Raw genomic sequence first — 21,022 nt, 5'->3', positions numbered from 1 at the left:
GGGCATCCTGGTTACCGGCCATTTTCTCGTGAGTGAGGAGCGGAGTCCACTCCACGTGAGAATAACCCACCTAGCATGGAAGATATAGACAGCCCTAGTTGATACATGAGCTGTTCGAGCATACAAAACCGAATTTCATTTGAATGTTTAGAGTTTGGCACATACAAATTTACTTGGAACGGCAGGTAGATACCGCATATAGGAAGGTATGGTGGACTCATATGGAATAACTTTGGGGTTTATGGATTTTGGATGCACAAGCAGTATTACCGCTTGGTACAAGTGAAGGCTAGAAAAAGACTAGGAAGCGACCAACTAGAGAGGGACAACAGTCATGAACATGCATTAAAATTAATCAACACTGAGTGCAAGCATGAGTAGGATATAAATCACCATGAACATAAATATCGTGGAGGCTATGTTGATTTTGTTTCAACTACATGCATGAACATGTGCCAAGTCAAGCCACTCGAATCGTTTAAAGGAGGAAACCACCCTATCATACCACATCACAACCATTTAATAGCATGTTGCCCCGCAAGGTAAACCATTATAAACTCCTAGCTAATTAAGCATTGCATGAGCAACTATAATCTCTAATTGTCATTGGGAACATGTTTCATTCATAATAGGCTGAATCAGGAATGATGAACTAATCATATGTACAAAAACAAGATAGGTCGAGTTCATACCAGCTTCTCTCATCTCAATCAGTCCATCATCTATCATCATTATTGCCTTTCACTCACACGACTGAAAGGTGTGGATAATAATAATAGTGCACGTGCATTGGATTAAGCTGGAATCTGCAAGCATTTAATACGAAGGAGAAGACAAGGTATTATGGGCTCTTGGTTAAATCAACAATAATGCATATGAGAGCCACTCAACATTGTCGTCATGGTCTTTCCTCTCGACCCCCAAAGAAAAGGAAAGAAATGAAACTATTTACATGGGAAATCTCCCATCAAGCAAAACAAGAATGAGAAATCTTTTTGAGTTTTCTTTTAATTACTACTACTACAGGCATGGAAAGTAAACTAACTAGAAGCTACAACTAATTTTTTTTGTTTTTCTTAAGGTTTTTCAAACACACAAGAAGAAAGCAAGAGAAGAAAATAAACTAGCATGGATCTTACAATGAAAAAGTATGAGCACCGACAACTGGCCTGAGTGTGTGAACATGAATGTAATGTCGGTGAGAAATATGTACTCCCCCAAGCTTAGGCTTTTGGCCTAAGTTGGTCTATGCCCACAGATCAAAGCTGCCTTCTCCGGTGTGCGGAGGAGTGTCATCTGGGTGCCACTGGTTGGCAATCTCCTCCGGATCCCACTGATAAACAGATTGTCGATAAGGGTCAAGTGGTGGCTCACGCTTAGGCTCTAGGACTTGGGTCAGCCTCCAGTATGCATAAATGGCCTCGGGCAAGATGAGGTACGTGCCTGAAAGTATGTTAAACAAAGAGGGTGCAGGCAAGATAATAGTCTCACAGTGAGTTTTATTAAATATCAATTTATACTTAAGCATCTTCTTCTTATTTTTAACAATAAATTCATGTGCTACCATACTCTTATAATCTCGAAAAATAGGGGGCACAACTTTTCCTCTTTCTCATAATGCCTAATAGGTATCCTAAAGTGTGCAGCAAGGCGTGAAGCAAAGATACCACTCAAGATGGGGCCCTTTGTACAGTTCAAACTTAATCGCTTAGCAATAACATCGCCTAAACTGAAAGTTGTATCACGAAACAAAGAATGGCGCAAAATAACAATATCAGGGGCACTAAGATTTCCACTGTTCCAGCGACCAATTAAACATCTACTAGCAAATATTTCAAAGTAACGTAGAACAGGAAAGTGTATGCTAGTAATTCTTGCATCAGAAACTTTCCTCGTTCCCCCTACATCAATTCTATCAATAAATCCATCCACATCACTACGATGTGGTTCCTCTATGCTGCCCACAAAGGGTATCTTGCAGACTCGACAAAAATCATGCAGTGACATCTCCTTAACCTCATCATATAAGTGAAACTCCACTGAAGGTGGTGATTTCCTAGCATGGAAATAAAAATTTTGCACGAAAATATTAGTGACTAGGAGAAACTGTTCGTGTTGGTCGCGGAGGAAGTCGGTGAGGCCTGCATTCTCATCCAAATAATAAAAACCATCATGAATCCCGGTTGCTCTCAAGAACTCATCACAAGGCCATTCACACAGCCGAACCTCCACGGTGCGATGGAGATTATATTTGGGCTTTTTATCCTCTTCACTTTGCTTATCCTTCGAGCTTTGGCTCGAAGAGCCCCTCAATAATCTCATCATTGTTTTCTGAGAATTTCTGATTTTTTTAGTAACTCAAAATAAAAGTGAACCAAACTCAACAAAATTGATTGCAACCACTCCCATAAGTGCCTAGAGACTATATCATGCATTAGAACTACTTGGGACCAAATAATATTTGACATGCAAGCTCATGAACAGGGTCACCTAGGGAGTAAAAATTTGCAATGAATAAAGCACTAGAATAAGAGCTAATTGGACCACTGGAGGAGTCACATACCAAAGAACAATCCCCCAAAGCAGTTTCATGAATGGAGCTTTGAGCAAGGAGATCGAAAATGGCAGCAAGATGAGCTAGAACTCGTGTTTGAGCTGTGTGGTGATTTTTTTGGGAGGAAGGAGTGTGTGGGTGCTGGAATAAGTGGAGGGGGGCCACCAGGGGCCTACGAGGCAGGGGGCGCGCCCCAGGGGGTGGGCGCACCTTGGACCCTCGTGGCCAGGTGGTTGCCCCCTCTGGTGTGTTCTTAGTGCCAATAATTCTTAAATAATCTAGAAAAAATGATATTTCATTTTTGGGACATTTGGAGAACTTTTATTTTCGGGGTATTTTTTATTGCAAGGATAAATGAGACAACAGACAAAAAAATATATACTATTTTTGCTTTATTTAATCTAAATAACAGAAAGTAAAAGGAGGGTACAGAGAGTTGTGCTTTCTAACTTCATCCATCTCATGTTCATCAAAAGGAATCCATTAACAAGGTTGATCAAGTCTTGTTAATAAACTCATTCCGAATCGCATGAAACCGGAGAATTTTCTAATAGCACTAGGTTACCTCAACGGGGATATGTACATCCCCAATAATAAGAATATCATATTTCTTCTTGACAGTAAGAAGAGGAAATTCAAAACCTCCAATAGTAATAGTTGGAATTTTTCCAATAGAATTTATACTATGGACTTGAGGTTGTTTCCTCGGAAAGTGTACCATATGCTCATTACCATTAACATGAAAAGTGGCATTGCCTTTGTTGCAATCAATAACAGCCCCTACAGTATTCAAAAAGGGTCTACCAAGGATAATCGACATACTATCGTCCTTGGGGATATCAAGAATAACAAAGTCCGTTAAAATTGTAACGTTTGCAACCACAACAGGCACATCCTCACAAATACTGACAGGTATAGTGATTGATTTATTGGCCATTTGCAAAGATATTTCAGTAGGTGTCAACTTATTCAAATCAAGTCTACGATATAAAGAGAGAGGCATAACACTAACACCGGCTCCAAGATCACATAAAGCAGTTTTAACATAGTTTCTTTTAATGGAGCATGGTATAGTTGGTACTCCTGGATCTCCTAGTTTCTTTGGTATTCCACCCTTAAAAGTATAATTAGCAAGCATGGTGGAAATTTCAGCTTCCGGTATCTTTCTTTTATTTGTAACAATTTCTTTCATGTACTTAGCATAAGGATTCATTTTAAGCATATCAGTCAAACACATACACAAAAGACAGGTCTAATCATTTCAGCAAAGCGCTCAAAATCCTCATCATCCTTTTTCTTGGATGGTTTAGGAGGAAAAGGCATGGGTTTCTGAACCCATGGTTCTCTTTCTTTACCGTGCTTCCTAGCAAGGAAGTCCCTCTTATCATAACGTTGATTCTTTGATTGTGGGTTATGAAGATCAACAACAGGTTCAACCTCTACATCATTATTATTGTTAGGTTGAGCATCAACATGAACATCATCATTAACATCATCACTGGGTTCATGTTCATTACCAGATTGTGTTTCAGCATCATAAATAGAAATATCATTGGGATTCTCAGGTGTGTAAACAACAGGTTCACTAGAAGCATGCAAAGTCCTATCATTTTTCTTTTTCTTCTTTTTAGAAGGACTAGATGCATCAACATTATTTCTCTGAGAATCTTGCTCAATTCTCTTAGGGTGGCCCTCAGGATGCAAAGGTTCCTGAGTCATTCTACCACCTCTAGTCACAACTCTAATAGCATTATCATTCTTCTTATTATTTAATTTATTGAGCAAATCATTTTGAGCTTTGAGCACTTGTTCTACTTGAGTGGTAACCATAGAAGCATGTTTACTAATAAGTTTAAGTTCACCTTTAACTCTAGACATATAATCACTCAAGTGTTCAATCATATAAGCATTACATTTCAATTGTCTACCAACATAAGCATTGAAGTTTTCTTGTTTAATAATAAAATTATCAAACTCGTCCAAGCATTGGCTAGCAGACTTATTACGAGGGATATCACCTTCATCAAATCTATAGAGATAATTTACCTTTACTACCTGTGTCGGGTTATCAAGACCATGTATTTGTTCAATAGGAGGTAAATTATTAACATCTTTAGCTTTAATGCCCTTTTCTTTCATAAATATCTTTGCCTCTTGCATATCTTCAGGACTGAGAAATAGAATACCGCTTTTCTACGGAGTTGGCTTAGGAGTTGGTTCAGGAAGTGTCCAATTGTTTTCATTAGTCAACATATTATTCAATAACAATTCAGCTTGATCAACAATTCTTTCCCTAAAAACACAACCAGCACAACTATCTAGGTGGTCTCTGGAAGCATCAGCTAGTCCATTATAAAATATATCAAGTATTTCATTTTTCTTGAGAGGATGATCAGGCAAAACATTAAGTAATCGGAGAAGCCTCCCCCAAGCTCGTGGGAGACTCTCTTCTTCAATTTGCACAAAATTATATATTTCCCTTAAGGAATTTTGCTTCTTATGAGCAGGGAAATATTTAGAGAGAAATATTAAATCATATCCTGGGGACTACGTAGATAACCAGGATCAAGAGAATTAAACCATACTCTAACATCACCCTTTAATGAGAATGTAAATAACTTAAGGATATAGTAGTAACAAATTTTTTCCTCGTGAGTGAATAGGGTGGCTATATCATTCAATTTAGTAAGATGTGCCACAACAGTTTCAGATTCATAGCCATAAAAAGGATCAGATTCAACCAAAGTAATTATCTCAGGATCGATAGAGAAATCATAATCCTTATCAGTAATACAGATAGGTGAAGTAGCAAAAGCAGGGTCATATTTCATTCTAGCATTTAGAGACTTTTCTTTTAGCTTAGCTAATAATTTCTTAAGATCAGATCTATCATTACAAGCAAGAAAATCTCTAGCAATTTCTTCATCCATAACATAACCCACAGGCACAACAGGCAGTTCATATCTAGGGGGAGAATCTTCATCATCACTTTCATCAATGTTATCAGGTTCAATAATTTCATTCTCTCTAGCCCTAGCAAGTTGTTGATCAAGAAATTCACCTAGTGGCACAATGTTATCAAGCATAGAAGTAGTTTCATCATAAGTATCATGTATAGCAGAAGTGGCATCATCAATAACATACAACATATCAAAATTAATAGCAGAAGCAGGTTTAGGTGTCGGAAGTTTACTCAAAACATATGGTGAATCAAGTGAAGAGCTAGATGGCAGTTCCTTACCTCCGCTCGTAGTTGAGGCAAAAATCTTAGTTCTTTCGTCTTTCAAGTTCCGCATAGTGATTAGCAGATATAAATCCCAAGTGATTCAAACAATAGAGCTATGCTCCCCGGCAACAGTGCTAGAAGATAGTCTTGATAACCCATAAGTATAGGGGATCGCAATAGTTTTCGGGGGTAGAGTATTCAACCCAAATTTATTGATTCGACACAAGGGGAGCCAAAGAATATTCTCAAGTGTTAGCAGTTGAGTTGTCAATTTAACCACACCTGGATAACTTAATATCTACAGCAAATTCAGTAGCAAAGTAATATGGAAGTAACGGTAACTGTAGCAAAAGTAATAGTAGCAATTTTGTAGTAATCGTAATAGTGCAACGATAAAGTAACTAAGCCAAGAGCAATATATGAAAAGCTTGTAGGCATTGGATTAGTGATGGATAATTATGTCGGATGCGATTCCTCATGCAATAGTTATAACATAGGTGACACCGAACTACCTCCAGTTCATCAATGTAATGTAGGCATGTATTCTGAATATAGTCATACATTCTTATGGAAAAGAACTTGCATGACATCTTTTGTCCTACCCTCCCGTGGCAGCGGGGTCCTATTGGAAACTAAGGGATATTAAGGCCTCCTTTTAATAGAGTACTGGACCAAAGCATTAACACTTAGTGAATACATGAACTCCTCAAACTACAGTCATCACCAGGAGTGGTCCCGATTATTGTCACTTCGGGGTTGCCGGATCATAACACATAGTAGGTGACTATTGACTTGCAAGATAGGATCAAGAACTCACATATATTCATGAAAACATAAGAGGTTCAGATCTGAAATCATGGCACTCGGGCCCTTGTGACAAGCATTAAGCATAGCAAATTCATAGCAACATCAATCTTAGAACATAATGGATACTAGGGATCAAACCCTAACAAAACTAACTCGATTACATGGTAAACCTTATCCAACCCATCACCGTCTAGCAAGCCTACGATGAAATTACTCACGCACTACGGTGAGCATCATGAAATTGGTGATGGATGATGGTTGATGATGACGACGGCAATGGATTCCCCTCTCTGGAGCCCCAAATTGGCTCCAAATCAGCCCCCAAGAGAGATTAGGGCTTGGCGGTGGCTCCATATCGTAAAACGCGATGAATCCTTCTCTCTGATTTTTTTCTCCCCGAACGTGAATATATAGAGTTGGAGTTGAGGTCGGTGGAGCATCAGGGGGCCCACGAGGCAGGGGGGCGCACCCAGGGGGGTAGGGCGCGCCCCCACCCCTCATGGACAGGGTGTGGGCCCGTGGCCTTGATTCTTTCGCTAGTATTTTTTATTAATTCCAAAAATATTCTCTGTGAAGTTTCAGGTCATTCCGGGAACTTTTATTTCTGCACAAAAATAACACCATGGCAATTCTAGTGAAAACAACGTCAGTCCGGGTTAGTTCCATTCAAATCATGCAAGTTAGAGTCCAAAACAAGGGCAAAAGTGTTTGGAAAAGTAGATACGATGGAGACATATCAACATGACATCTGTCATTTGATCCCATGTGGTGATTGTTGGTTCACCTCTTTCTTCTCGACGCTCAAGGACTTGTTCCCACCATATGAGCACATAGTCTTGGAACTCAAGGGATGCCATAACGATCTTCTTCTCTTCCTCATAGTTGTGCAAACAAAAGATCTTGTCAACCTTCAATGCCCATGAAAGGTAGTCTTCGGGATCATTCCTTCCATTGAACTTGGGCATGGTGAACTTGAGCTTGCCATAGCATTGCTCTTCATTGTGTTGGGGTCGAGGGTGATGATGATGCCCTTGACGTGGATGATTGTCAACCTCATATTTCTCTTGGCATGGAGGATTTCCATAGTCATCATGCTCTTGGTGAACTTGAGGTTGTGGAGGAGCTTGAGGAACTTGACAATGCACTCTTGCGTGGTAGTTTTGCTCTTGAATTTCTTCGCAAAGTGCTTCCTCTTGATTGCGCGTATCTCGGTTGCGGTTGGTGACGACTCGACTTGACTCTCGAAGGGCACGTTGCGCCTCAACTGCTTGTGCTTCACGTTGTTGTTGTTGAAGACGTTGAGCCTTGACGTCTTGTTCATCTTGGTGTTGGCTCGCTCCCTCTTCCTCTTGGTGACATTGACGTTGCCTTTCTTGTGCTTGTGCAAGAGTTGATTTGGCGATGACAATGTGCTTGCTCTTCAAATTGCTCTTGTGGATGATTGCCGTGTAGAGGATTGCGAGTTGCTTGACGGTCTTGGCGCGTGGTGATACGTCTCCAACGTATCTATAATTTATGAAGCATTCATGCTATTATATTATCTATTTTGGATGTTTATGGGCTTTATTATACACTTCTATATTATTTTTGGGACTAACCTATTAACCGGAGGCCCAGCCCATATTGCTGTTTTCTTGCCTATTTCAGTGTTTCGAAGAAAAGGAATATCAAACGGAGTCCAAACGGAATGAAACCTTCGGGAGCATTATTTTTGGAACGAACGTGATCTAGGAGACTTGGAGTTGAAGTCAAGGAAGCTTCAAGGTGGCCAAGAGGGTGGAGGGTGCGCCCCCCTACTGGGCGCGCCCCTTGTCTCATGGGCCCCTCGTGGCTCCCCCGACTGACTTCTTTCGCCTATATATTCCCATATACCCTAAAACCTTCGAAGACAACAATAGATCGGGAGTTCTGCCGCCGCAAGCCTCTGTAGCCACCGAAACCCTCTCGGGAGCCGTTCCGGCACCCTGCCGGAGGGGCGATCCCTCACCGGAGGCCACCTTCATCATCCCGGTGCTCTCCATGACGAGGAGGGAGTAGTTCACCCTCGGGGCTGAGGGTATGTACCAGTAGCTATGTGTTTGATCTCTCTCTCTCTCTCTCTCGTGTTCTCTCTATGGCACGATATTGATGTATCGCGAGCTTTGCTATTATAGTTGGATCTTATGATGTTTCTCCCCCCTCTACTCTCTTGTGATGAATTGAGTTTTCCTCTTGAAGTTATCTTATCGGATTGAGTCTTTAATGATTTGAGAACACTTGATGTATGTCTTGTCGTGTTTATTTGTGGTGACAATGGGATATCACGTGCCACTTGATGTATGTTTTGGTGATCAACTTGTGGGTTCCGCCCATGAACCTATGCATAGGGGTTGGCACATGTTTTTCGTCTTGACTCTCCGGTAGAAACTTTGGGGCACTCTTTGAAGTACTTTGTGTTGGTTGAATAGATGAATCTGAGATTGTGTGATGCATATCGTATAATCATGCCCACGGATACTTGAGATGACAATGGAGTATCTAGGTGACATTAGGGTTTTGGTTTATTTCTGTCTTAAGGTGTTATTCTAGTAGAAACTCTTTGATAGATTGAACGGAAAGAATAGCTTCATTTTATTTTACTACAGACTCTTGAATAGATAGAACAGAAAGGATAACATTGAGGTGGTTTCGTACCCTACCATAATCTCTTCGTTTGTTCTCCGCTATTAGTGTCTTTGGAGTGACTCTTTGTTGCATGTCGAGGGATAGTTATATGATCCAAGTACGTTATTATTGTTGGGAGAACAAGCACTAGTGAAAGTATGAACCCTAGGCCTTGTTTCCTACCATTGCAATACCGTTTGTGCTCACTTTTATCATTAGTTACCTTTTTGTTTTTATATTTTCAGATTACAAATACCCATATCTACCATCCATATTGCACTTGTATCACCATCTCTTTGCCGAACTAGTGCACCTATACAATTTACCATTGTATTGGGTGTGTTGGGGACACAAGAGGCTCTTTGCTATTTGGTTGCAGGGTTGCTTGAGAGAGACCATCTTCATCCTACGCCTCCCACGGATTGATAAACCTTAGGTCATCCACTTGAGGGAAATTTGCTACTGTCCTACAAACCTCTGCACTTGGAGGCCCAACAATGTCTACAAGAAGAAGGTTGTGTAGTAGACATCAAGCTCTTTTCTGGCACCGTTTCCGGGGAGGTGAGTGCTTGAAGGTATATCTTTAGATCTTGCAATCGAATCTTTTAGTTTCTTGTTTTATCACTAGTTTAGTTTATAAAAGAAAACTACAAAAAAATGGAATTGAGTTTGCCTCATACGCTTCATCTTTTTAATATCTTTCGTGAGTATGATGAATAGGAAAATTGTGCTCAAGTTCTAGAAGAAGAAGTCTATAAAATGTTTGGTATTACATCTTTGAATGATGAGCATGATTGAAATGTTGTTAGTATGAATTACTTGAATATCCATGATGCTAATGATATGCAAAGCCATAAGCTTGGGGAAGCTATGTTTGATGAAGATGATATTTTTTGTCCCCCAAGTTTTGATGAGCAAATTTATTATGATGAAAGCATGCCTCCTATTTATGATGATTATATTGATGAGAGTGGGTTTGGAAGAGTGCCAACTTTAGGAAGTAATGATCCCACTATTTTGGAGGATGTTGAATATTATTGTGACAATTATGAAAGTGGATTTGGAGAGGTCATGACTTTATTTAGTGATGAATCCACTATTTCAGAAGAGGTTCCAATTGATTATGAGAACAAAGTTGCTATCTATGATGATTATTGTGATGACTTGTATGCTATTAAGAATAATGATAACCATGAAACTTGTTATCATGATTTTAGTTTTCAATTGGATTATGCCTCACATGATAATTATTTTGTTGAGTTTGCTCCCACTACTATTCATGAGAAGAAATTTGCTTATGTGGAGAGTAGTAAATTTTCTATGCTTGTAGATCATGAAAAGGATGTTTTATGTGCTGGTTATATTGTTGAATTCATTCATGATGCTACTGAATATTATTATGAGGGAGGAACATATGCTTGTAGGAATTGCAATAATATCAAGTTTCTCTCTATGTGTTTAAAATCTTGAAGTTATGCTTGTTTTGCCTTCCTATGCTAGTTGATTATTGTTCCCATAAGTTGTTTGCTCACAAAATCCCTATGCATAGGAAGTGGGTTAGGCTTAAATTTGCTAGTCATATGCTTCATGATGCTCCCGTTATGTTTCAATTCTTATCTTTTATGTGAGCATGATTGTCATTATCATGCCTAGCTAGGAAGGCATTAAAGAAAAGCGCTTGTTGGGAGACAACCCAATATTTACCTTTACTATTTTTGTGTCTTCACATGATTATGCTACTGTAGTAATCATGGTTTATAGCTTTTGTTTCAGTAAACTGCCAAGTAAGACCTTTAGGATAGCTTATGGTGATAGTTGTGTTGATCCTGCTGAAAATCAGAAACTTTTGCACCTAGTAATGATAATTCACAGAAACGTGCTTCTGATATGATGTTTTTGCTCTGGATTGGTACACGAATTGCTTAGGACTTCCTAATTTGGTAGAATTTTTGTAGTTCCAGAAGTATACGTTTGATACAAATTACTACAGACTGTTCTGTTTTTGACAGATTCTGTTTTGTATGTGTTGTTTGCTTATTTTGATGAATCTATGAGTAGTATCGGAGGGTATGAACCATAGAAAAGTTGGAATACTGAAATTACAAGTGCTCCCTGGGTGGTTTTGGTAATTAATGTCAACAAATCTCTTGTTGGACTAACACTTTTACCTAGTATGTTTCAGATAAGTTCAACAATGGAGTGGCATGTACTAGAGATGTGGAACCCATTCAAGATGCTAAGGACAAATGATTGGCTCAAGCTCAAAGCACAAGACTCTAAAATTTCTATTTTAGTGATCCAATATCACATTGAGTCTATAGGAAAAGCCAATACTATCAAGAGGGGATGAGGTGTTGCTTAATGGCTTGCTTGCTCAAAGTGCTTAGTGATATGCTCCAAAGCCCTCAACTACTTTCTTACATCCACATATGACTGAAACCAAAAGTCCAACTCGGCCCCACCAATTCTTTCTATCCGGCACCACCGAGTTCAGATGCCATAGCCACTACCACAAACCATAGTCAAATCGGTCTCACCGATAGGGATCTCGGTCTCACCGAGATGGAATTGTAATCTCTCTATATGTATCCATTACCAAAATCGGTCCCATCGAGTTTGCGTAATCGGTCCTACCGAGATTACAATGCAAACTCTTTGTTCCTCTTTGTAACATTTCGGTCCAACCGAGATGAGCGAATCGGTCCCACCAAGTTTGCCTGACCAACTCTCTGGTTAGCTTATTACAAAAATCGGTCCCACCGAGTTTGAGTAATCGGTCTCACCAAGATTATGTTATGCCCTAACCCTAACCATATCGGTCCCACCGAGTTGCATGTAGGCCCCACCAAAAATCCTAACGGTCACATTATTTGCTAAATCAGTCTGACCGGGTTTCAAGATTCGGTCCCACCGAGATTGGTAGGTTGTGTGTAATGGTTAGATTTTGTGTGGAGGCTATATATACCACTCCACCCACTCTTCATTCGTGGAGAGAGCCATCATCGCAGCGCCTGTTGATATCGTGCTGCCCGCAGCGCGGCCTCTCGACGGCGTTCCTCCCCCAGCACGAGATTCGCCCCCCGCATGGTGTCCTACTGCGCCTCGTCAAACGCCAGGACCCGCGCGGAACGACACCTGACCTCGTGAGGGATGACGACCTCAGCTCCGTAGATGAGGAAGTACGGGGTTTTGCCAGTCGACTTGGTTGGGGTCATGCGGATAGACCATAGCACAGACTAGAGCTCGTCGTACCAGCCCCTGCCGCAGGCCTCCAGCTTCTTATTGAAGGTCCTGGTTTTGAGGCTCCTCAGGACCTCCGTGTTGGCTCGCTCAACCTGGTCGTTGCTCCGGGGGTGTGCTACCGAAGCATAGCATATCTGCGTTCCAAGGTTAGCATACGTTTTGAAGAGACTGCTGGTGAATTCGAACCGTTGTCGGTGATGATGCGGTTAGGCACCCTGAATCGGCTCACAAGGCCCCTGATGAACTTGACTACGGAGCCCGCCGGGATGGTGCAGACAGCTTCCACCTCATCCCACTTGGTGAACTTGTCCACGGCAACATAGAGGTAGCGATAGCCCCCTGGCGCCCGTGGGAGCGGGCCCAAAATGTCCAGCCCCCAAACCACAAATGCCCATGAGAGGGGTATGGTCTGCAGGCCCTGAGCCGGCTGATGGATCTGCATGGCGTGGAATTGGCAGGCTTCACAAGCCTTCACCAGCTCGACGGGGTCATTGAGTGTCGTGGGCCAGTAGAACCCGCTGCGGAACGCCTTGCCAACGAGGTTGATGATGAGTGGTGCCACAGTCTCCACCGTGTATGTCTGTCAACAGCTCCTTCCCTTGCTCCCTGGAAATGCAACGTAAGGATACGTCGTTTGGTCGCTTCCGATAGAGCTCCCCGTCCTTGATGCAGTAGGCCGTGGCCTACCGCGCCACACGCTCCGCGTCCTCCTCCTTCTCTGGCAGGGTCCCTTGCGTCAACTAGTCCTTGAACTTTGCGGTCCAACATCCTTCCCGAGGTTCCATTGCCAGGAGCAAGCGTGCCCCTGAGGCCGGGCCACAGGCTGGGGCTCCTGAGGCAGGCGGCTGAGGGAGCTCCTCCCTAGGTTGTGCCATGCTCGATAGTGATGGTGCCGCCGAGGGTTTGAAGAGTCGCTCCTCGAAGACACCAGGCTCCTGAGGCAGCCGCCTTGATGCCCTCTTGGCGATGTCATCAGCCTCTTGATTGGTGCCGCGAGGCACATGCTGCAACTCCAGCCCCCAGAACTGTTTCTCCATCCAGCGAACCTCCACGAGATAGGCTTCCATGTGCTCGTCCTTTGACTCATATACTTTGTTGGAAAAGTTGACGAGGAGTTGCGAATCGCCCTTGATGATGAGGCGCTTTACTCCCAAGGTGACTGCAGCTTTCAAGCCTGCTATCAGGCCTTCGTATTCTGCTATGTTGTTGGAGACCTTTTCTCCGTGCTGGAAACAGAGTTGCACGGCGTAGTAGAGCTTGTCCTGAGTAGGAGATACGAGCACTGCGCCAGCCCCTGCGCCATGTTGGGAGAATGCCCCGTCGAAGTACATGATCCAGCTGTCCAGTGCCTCGCTTCCCGGGGAAAGCGACCGGTCCTCGCCTGCCTTGAGGTCCGGTGCCTCTGCCCATTCTGCCACGAAATCTGCAAGTGCGGCTCCCTTGATGACTCTAGTCATGCTGAATTCCAGCTGTAACGCTTGCAGTTCGATGTTCCATTCGGCGACTCTTCTAGCTGAGTTGGGGCTCCTGAGTACCCTTTCCAAGGGGTATGCTGAGACGACCTTGATGAGATGGCCTTGGAAGTAGTGCCGCAGCTTGCGTGAAGCCACCAACAGCGCGAGGAGGAGTTTTTGGGGCATGGGGTACCGCGCCCTTGCGTCCCGTAGCACCGTGCTGACGAAGTACACAGGGTGCTCGACGAGGGTGAGGGTGCTGGCGCAGCTCGCGTCCTCCAGAGGTTGACGCGCCTCCTGAGACGACAGAGCCCCCACCGCTTGGTCGCTTGGAGAGGCCTCCTCCGCTCCGGGTGCGCACCCCTGCTGAGGTTGATCCTTTTTGGCTGCGGTCGCGGTCTTCGTGAGGCATTCTTGGCTTTGCTCTGCTTCGGCCCGGACGGCCATTGCGGCCTTGGTCTGGTGCTCCTCTCTAACCGCCACCAGGGTTGCGCTGGCGGAGTAAGGGGTGGCCACGAGGTAGAGCACCAGGGGCTCCCGAGGGCGCGGGGCTACCATCGCCGGAGGGCTGGTAAGGTACCTCTTAAGATCTTGGAATGCCTTGTCGCCCTCTTTGGTCCATTCGAAGGGGCCCTTCTGCTTCATCAGCTTGAAGAAGGGCAATGCTCACTCCCCCAGCTTGGAGATGAAACGTCCTAGCGCGGTTACATGCCCGGTGAGCTTCTGCATTTCTCTGAGGGTCTTCAGCGGGCTCATGTCTTTGACTGCTTTGACCTTCTCTGGGTTGGCCTCGATGCCCCTGTGGGACACGAGGAAGCCCAAGAGCTTGCCCGAGGGGACTCCAAACACGCACTTCTCCGGATGAGCCGCAGGTCCACTTCATTGAGGCTTGCGAAGGTTTCTTCCAAGTCCTGTATCAGGGTTTTCGCCTCCCGAGACTTCACCACAATGTCATCGACGTAAGCTTCAGCGTTCCTCCCGAGCTGCCGGCCCAAGGCGATGTGCATCAGCCGCTGAAAGGTCGCGTCTGTGTTGCGCAACCCAAATGGCATGCATGTATAGCAGTACACTCCACACGGGGTCAGCAAAGCCGTTTTTTCCACGTCTTCTACCGCCATCTTGATCTGGTGATAGCCCAAGAAGGCATCTAGGAAGCACAACAGGTCACACTCAGCGGTGGAGTCGACGATCTGGTCGATGCGAGGGAGCGGAAATGGATCCTGCAGGCTGGCCTTGTTGAGGTTGGTGAAGTCGACACACATGCGTTCCTTTCCTCCCTTTTTCAGCACGACAACCGGGTTAGCCAACCAATCTGGGTAGTGGACCTCACGAATAACCCCTGCTGCCTCTAGCTTGCGGGTCTCTTGGACGATGAAAGCTCGTTTTTCAGTGGACTGCCGCCTTGCCTTCTGCTTCACGGGGCACACGTTGGGGCACATGTTGAGGTGATGCTCAATCACACCCCTTGGGACCCCTGCTAGCCGATCAGGTTCCCATGCGAACACCTTCTTGTTTGCATGCAGGAACTTCACCAAGGCCTCCTCCTGCTCGGGTTCAAGGTGGGCACCTATGGTGAAGGTGGCGCCAGTGGATCCATCCTCATCGACTGGTACCTTCTTGGTCTCCGCCTTTTCTTTGGTGAATAGCTGCTTCTTCTTAGCCGGAGCAGCCCCATTGGGCTCGAGGACGTCAGTGCTGGCGGACTGCGCCACCGCGGCCGTCTTGAAAGCAAGCTTGAGCGCCTGTAGTGCATCCTTTGTATCTCCGGGCATGGTAAGGACGCCGCTGCTCCCGGGAATCTTCATGAGTGTAGGACCTTGAGAAGAGGTGTCTAGGGGGGGGGGTGATTAGACACTAAGTATCAAAGTTGCGGTTTTTACCTACTTTAAGTTTAAGTGGAGTTTAGGCACAAGTTTAACATTCACAATACATAACAAGCAAGCATGCAAAGAGTATATGAGCAGCGGAAAGTAAAGCATGCAACTTGCAAGAATGTAAAGGGAAGGGTTTTGGAGGATTCAAACGCAATTCGAGACACGGATTTTTTGTCATGGTTCCGATAGGTGGTGCTATCGTACATCCATGTTGATGGAGACTTCAGCCCATGAAGGGTAACGGTTGTGTGAGTCCACAGAGGGCTCCACCCACGAAGGGTCCACGAAGAAGCAACCTTGTCTATCCCACCATGGTCGTCGCCCACGAAGGACTTGCCTCACTAGCGGTAGATCTTCACGAAGTAGGCGATCTCCTTGCCCTTACAAACTCCTTGGTTCAACTCCACAAACTTGTCGGAGGCTCCCAAGTGACACCTAGCCAATCTAGGAGACACCACTCTCCAAGAAGTAACAAATGGTGGGTTGATGATGAACTCCTTGCTCTTGTGCTTCAAATGATAGTCTCCCCAACACTCAACTCTCTCTCATAGGATTTGGATCTGGTGGAAAGAAGATTTGAGTGGAAAGCAACTTGGGGAAGGCTAGAGATCAAGATTCATATGGTAGGAATGGAATATCTTGGCCTCAACACATGAGTAGATAGTTCTCTCTCAGAAAATGTATGCTGGAAGTGTAGGCATGTTCTGATGGCTCTCTCCACGAATGAAGAGGAGGTGGAGGGGTATATATAGCCTCCACACAAAATCTAACCGTTACACACAATTTACCAAACTCGGTGGGACCGAATCAACAAACTTGGTCAGACCGATTTAGCAAATCTAGTGACCGTTAGGATTTTCGGTTGGACCGACATGCAACTCGGTAGGACCGATATGGTTAGGGTTAGGGCACCACGTAATCTTAGTGAGACCGATTACACAAACTCGATGAGACCGATTTTGGTAATTAGCTAACCAGAGAGTTGGTCAGGCAAACTCGGTGGGACCGATTACTCAAACTCGGTGGGACCGATTTTGGTAATAAGTTAACCAGAGAGTTTGCATTGTAATCTCGGTAGTACCGATTACTCAAACTCGGTGAGACCGATTTTGGTAATGGACATACACAGAGAGATTACAATCCCATCTCGGTGAGACCGAGATCCCTATCGGTGAGACCGATTTGCCTAGGGTTTGTGGCAGTGGCTATGACATCTGAACTCGGTGGCACCGGATAGAAAGAATCGGTATGGCTGAGTTTGAGTTTAGGTTTACGTCATGTGTGTGGAAATGGGAAAGTAGTTGAGGGTTTTTGGAGCATATCACTAAGCACTGTGGAGCAAGAAACTCATTAAGCAACACCGCATCCCTTCTTGATAGCATTGGCTTTTCCTATAGACTCAATGTGATCTTGGATCACTAAAATGTAAAATGAAGAGTCTTGAGCTTGAAGCTTGATCCAATCCTTTGTCCTTAGCATCTTGAAGGAGTTCCCACATCCTTTAGTCCATGCCACTCCATTGTTGAACTTATCTGAAACATACTAGATAAAAGTGTTAGTCCAACAAGAGATATGTTGACATTAATTACCAAAACCACCTAGGGAGCAATTGTGCTTTCAATGAGGTCGTACGCCGGGTGAGTTGCTGTCATGAACTGGGCCAAGGCTGGGTAGCCAAGGATGGCGTTGTACGGGAGGCCAATGGGGGCGATGTCGAAGTCGACCAGCTCTGTGCGGAAGTTGTCGTGAGTGCCGAAGGTCACCGGGAGGCGGATCTGTCCCAAGGAGCCAGTGGAGCCACCTCCGACGCCCGAGAAGGGCCTGCTGGGCTGAAGCCGCTCTAGCGGCACGTGGAGGAGGCTGAAGGCCTCCACCGAGAGCACGTTGAGGTCGGCACCACCGTCGATGAGGGTTCTGGTGACGGCCACTTGGCAGATGGTGGGGGTGCATAGCATCAGGAGCGCGCCCGAACAGGCGGGGTTGGAGGGGTGATCATCCGAGCTGAAGGTCAGATCGGCCTCGGGTGCCACCCAGCCCCTGGGGGCTTCTCGGCGCTTGAAGGCGGCGCCGATCTGGCGGGCGAATGGCTTGACGTGGCGGCTCGAAGGTGGTGCCTGTGAGCCGCCCAGGAGGGATGCGACGACCAGGGGCACCGGCGCAACATAGTGGGCGAGGAAGAGGCCACGCAGCTCCTCCCAGGAGGCCATAGAAGCCGTTGGCAGGTGGAGCAGCCACATGCGCGGAACGCCGGTGAGGGCCATGGGGAACCAGTTAGCCATGATCTTGTCGTCGCCCCCGGCCTTGAGGACGGCCTCCTCATATACCAGCACGAAAGCCAGTGGATCTGTCGCGCCGTTGTAGCGCGGCAGCATCTCTGGCTTGAACTTGCACGGCCACTGCACCTGCCACAAGGCGGGGGCCAAGGCTCGGAGCCCCCTGGCCCAGTGCCGGCATCGGCAGCCGGAGCGGGAGGCGCGTTGTCCGTCATGAGGGCGAAGCACGGTGTTGATGGAGAGCAGGTCAACAGAAGGGAGAGCTTCGACACACCCCTACGTGGCGCGCCAAATGTCGGATTCTGGTTTCTGGCAGACCCTTGAGGTTCGAATTCTGGGGTGCGCACGAAGATCTCTCCCCGACCAGCTCACGTCTCGAAGCCTCGCAGGGGATCTAAGCTAGAAAGGAGAACACGCAAGGGACACGAGGTTTATACTGGTTCAGGCCACCATTGTGCTGTAATACCCTACTCCAGTGTGTGGTGTGGTGGATTGCCTCAGGGGCTGATGGTGAACAATACAAAGGGAGAACGGCCTCGCGAGGGGCTGTTCTTAAGCTGGTGCGATGAACTGCTTGGGTGAGTTCAGTCGCCTCTCTCTCTCTAGTCTACCTGAAATCTGGATCCGCCCCCTACTCTGTGGTGGCTAGCTCTATTTATAGAGGGAGGCCCTGGGCCTCTTCCCAAATAATGAGCGGGAAGGGCGCCGACAATTAGCCATTTTGAAGGGGAACATCTAGTACACTTATCCTGACTAAAGTTGGTCTCCGACTGCCAAAGACTCTGATGGTGACGCCGTCCTGGGCTCCATGATGACCTCCATCCTGCCGTTCTGCTGGTCTTGGTCTTGTTGCACCGAAACAGTAACCTTTTCCTGATGCCTTGGCCTGTGCTTGCCCCCTTTGCACCGAAGGGGAAACAAGGACACTACGCAGGCCGGCGCCCACCTGGCGCCCGCCTGGCGCCCGCCTGGTCTCAATCGTCATGGCTTGCGTCACGGGCACCTCGCGAGGTACCCTGCCTTGATCTCTCCGCCTCCTCGCGAGCCTGCCTGATGAGGCTGCTCCTGAGGAAGCTTCCTGTCGTCCGCCCCGCGAGGCTTGGCCCCTCACGAGGGTCTTGAGCTTGAGCTGACGAAGCTAGGCCGCACTAGGCCCCCGCTTGAGCCATGCCGCAGACCGCAGGCAGGCAAGTCTGGGGACCCCCGTTACCAGAACGCCGACACCTCCTTCCATCTATATAGGGCCTAATGAGTTTTTCGATGCTAACTTTGACCAAATATTAGATCAATAATATATGGCATTAAACTTACACAAAGCACACCGTTAAATTCGTGTGTGAAAGGTTCTTTCAATGATATAATTTTCACATTGTGCATGTCATGTACTATTAATCTTGTCAATAGTCAAAGGCGGTCTTAAAAAACTCATTATGCCCTATATAGATGGAAGGAGGGAGTATGAATCCATTTTATGTCCAATTAAATTTTTTCGCTTGCTGTATAATGCATGTAACCTACTCATACCAACATTTTAGTGCATTCCAAATGTCTATACTACCGCTGCAATTCGAACTAAATTTTAATTTGTTTCTCTATTTCAATAAGAATCTACAATCATGATTGTTGCCAACTTCAACCATCATTCGTGTATTACCTTAATAACACACCACATGATTACTATAGAGATAGATATGAACTATGTGTACTACATGAACTCGAATTCTATTTTTTGAATACACTTGATGTTGATTCCAAATAATAGTACATTTGATGTACTAACTATATATTCATAATCCAAACCATGTTCCATACGTACACCGTGTTTATCACACAAAGTATAGTGCCCTGTCCCCTACATTATGACAAGTATTTAGACTTGAGCTGCAAAAGCCACACATTAGCCCAAATTATAATCAATGTTCTATGTATTATACGTAGTACTAGCAAGATGCCCATGCGTTCCACAGAACATCAACATGATCAAGGGGCCTAATTTGCAAATATGGAGAGGGGTGTGGGTATCTTTTTTCAAAATTGACATAGTTTCCTTCCTATCCGCCAGATAAAAATCGGACGGCCTATATTGCAGGATGGCAGGCACACCATCATCAACAACTCTGTTTTTTATAAGAGTAGAGATAAATATATTATATGTATTATAACATGTTCAAAACCACACCATGTGTATCACTGTTATATATATTCACACATGCGTCTGTTTAAAACACTATGATAAATTCTTCAAATATCCGAATTCACTTTTTATAATGAAGCATGATCTCTATTTGTCTTTTACACCCACACAATCCTCTAATCTTTGTAGCTAGCGCTAACTTTCTCTCGTGCATGCACACGCCCGCATCCCTCTCACCCTCCCTCAGCATTCTCTAGCTCCATCGCGCAAATTCATCTTTTCACTTTAGCTCGTTAACCCACGGTGTGTAGGCCCCCAGCTCCTTCTTTACGGCACATATCGATCGATATGCCTCTCTAGCCAGGTGTGCCTAGCACAAACACAAGTTTCCCCTCTTCTCTTATCACCATCCATGCCTCACTCCCACCACTCTTTTCATCGATCTCATACTCGCACACTCCTTCCCCCTCGATATAGTATGCCTCCCGTACCACCTCCTAGATGCATCCCTCTCTCTCTCTATCCTTCTCCCCGTGCCTCATTTGCTTCTAACACACACATGCATGTATACCGATTGATCTCCCAACATATACCTAGACCGACTTTAACTATCCCCCCCATCAATCGATGTACCTCACAAGTTATGTCTCTCCTTTCTCTAACAAAGAGCGATTGATCTTCCTATGTAGTTACGTCTGCTTTCCACAGCCATATCGTCCCCCCTCATCATTCGTGCATGCCTCCTGACCCGTCTCTCACACGCACGTGCACAGACAAGCAGCCATCTCCTCTCTTATTGCTATTGCGAGCATGC

This window comes from Triticum aestivum, chromosome 2B, assembly GCF_018294505.1.
Source record: "Triticum aestivum cultivar Chinese Spring chromosome 2B, IWGSC CS RefSeq v2.1, whole genome shotgun sequence".
NCBI lineage: Eukaryota > Viridiplantae > Streptophyta > Magnoliopsida > Poales > Poaceae > Triticum > Triticum aestivum.
Note: the sequence above shows the minus strand (reverse complement) of the source record.